Source organism: Penaeus japonicus, unplaced genomic scaffold (assembly GCF_977035675.1).
Source record: "Penaeus japonicus unplaced genomic scaffold, GWHDUDI00000001_assembly GWHDUDI00000042, whole genome shotgun sequence".
NCBI lineage: Eukaryota > Metazoa > Arthropoda > Malacostraca > Decapoda > Penaeidae > Penaeus > Penaeus japonicus.
Genome location: NW_028234444.1, coordinates 17,613,524 through 17,616,023, shown reverse-complemented (window position 1 = coordinate 17,616,023; position 2,500 = coordinate 17,613,524). Strand labels below are relative to the sequence as shown.

Here is a 2,500-nt window from a genome sequence, read left to right as displayed (position 1 = left end):
TGGTAATATTGAAAAAGTCTCATAACACGAATAAATCTCTTGCAAGTCTACGGAGGCCATACTCCCCAGTCCACTTCCACTTCTTCATAAAGAAACATTAGATACATTCCTATGACACTTCCTCTAATTGTCCAGCAATAAAACGATATGCAATGAAAACCTTGCAATAGGGTTACACTACTAAAACTAAATGATCAAGGACGAAGAAATATGAAATATATAATGCCTTGCAAAACACCATGAAATCTCGCTGTGCAACAAAACGAACGACTTCTTGTTAGTGTGATGTGACGTAAAGATCAACGTCGCGGAGATAAATGACCCATCATGTTTTGTTCAAGCGCCGTCCCAGGGCACACGTACACGTCAGGATCATGATATGTGCGGGTGTGAGTGTGTGTGTGTGTGTGTGCGTGCATGTGTGTGTGTGTGTGTGCGGGTGTGTGTGTGTGTGCGGGTGTGTGTGTGTGTGTGTGTGTGCGGGTGTGTGTGTGTGTGTGTGTACGTGTGTGTGTGTGTACGAGTGTGTGAGTGTGTGTGTGTGTGTGCGTGTGTGTCTATGTGTGTGTGTATGTGTGTATGTATACATGCATACATATCAAGAAAGAGCGAGTGAGAAAGACAGACAGAGAAAGAGGGAGAAAGAAATAGACAGAGGGAAGGAAGGAAAGAAAAAAATATATAACCGAGAGAGAGAGAGGAAAAAAAAAAAAAAAAGATAGAACATCAAAAGGTTAAGCGTCTGGAGAGATATTTGTCAGGCAGGCAAAGCAACACGTGGCTCCCCCCCCCCTCCCCCCACTTCCTCTCTCTGCCTCTTCTCTGCTTTTGTTTCCGCGGTATGCCTCTAATCTCTTTCTCTCTCGGTCTCTCCTTTTCTCTCTTTTTCTCTTTCTCGGCCTCTCTTTCTCTCTTTCTTTCTCGGTCTCTCTTTCTCTCTTTCTCGGTGTATCATTCACTCTCTCACAGTCTCTCTCTCTCTCTCTCTCTCAGTGTGTGTGTGTTTGTATATTTGTATATACCACAATATTATATATTATATATATTATTATATATATAAATATATATATATATATATATATATTATATATATAATCTATGTATATGTCTATATATAATTTAATTTATGTATATATTATATATATATATATATTATATATGTATATATACACACACCTATACAAACCACACACACATCAACACACACACGCACACAACACACACACACCCACACCTCACACACACACACACACACACACACAACCCACACACTATATATATATATATATTTATATATATATATATATATATATAGATATATATATATATATATATATTATATATGTATGTATGTCTTGTGTATATATATATATACATATATATTATAGATATATATATATATATTTATATATATTATATATATTTATATTATATATATATATAGGATATATATATATATATATAAATCATAGATATACATGTTGCAAAATGCCCCGATCGAATTTTTCGCTCGTTTCAGGACTGTCTAATCCGTCCTATTCCTTATTTCTAATGTCTCCCTAAAATCTCATACGGCGGGTATTCCCTTAATACGCCATTAATTTCGTCGTGTAACTCAGTTTACTCGCGACCATTGAGCGTCATGTGCTAGCTAGAAATTTTATCACCTCTTACTAGGTTCTTCTCTGAGCAGCCATATTAAGCATTCGATGGGATTTCATTGATAAAGGTCCGTATTACAGACCCACAACCATGAAACTTGCGTGCAAGTTTTGATGTAGATTCCCTGTTTTTACAAATGTTTCCCCTTGATGATGTGCTAGATTTTTTTTAGAACGAAAACTTACTGCAGCTCCTCATAATATCCCATTCCGATTGATCACTTTATTGAAACTTGTTCGTTTATGCGTCTCGAAATAACGTTTTCTCTTTTTGAAGGGAGGAATTTTACAAACAGACTAACGTTATCGCGATGGGTAGTATGTTTAAGTCCAGTCCTTGCGAATTTATACATGGAAAAGTGTTTGAGACTGAACGCCTTCCGGCCATCCTCCCTCCGGGCTCGATTTGGTTTAGTACGTCCTTAGGATATTTTTTTCCGTCCGGATGTTTGACGATTTTTGCGTACGTACGTAGTCCTTAACACTCTTGCTCGTACCATTCAATTCAATGAGTAGAAATGGGGAAAATGCTGGCAAATTACCCTTTCTAGATATACTGTTGCATATTTTCAACGGTTATTTAAAGTGGTAAGGATCAGTTTACCGGAAAGACTCAAGCGTGTTGCTTAATTATCTTCATTTTTCCTCATATCATCCTTTATCTCATTTAGAAATCAGTAGCCTCGTCTATGTTTCTTAGAGCATATAGGATAAGTGATAATGAGTTTATTGATAGAGAACTTAGCATCATTATGGAGTCTTTTAAGAATCTTGGTTATCCTAAGTTTTTATTAGAACAAGCGCATTCATATGCGAGATCCAAATTTTATTCGCAAGCT

General features: G+C 36.5%; 1 protein-coding gene across 1 annotated transcript in view; it reads left to right on the top strand.

The window, feature by feature from the left end:
* The window catches only part of LOC147466703 (uncharacterized), a 26,865-nt gene that overhangs the window by 313 nt on the left and 24,052 nt on the right, over positions 1 to 2,500 (top strand). The gene's annotated exons all lie outside the window — the stretch shown is intronic.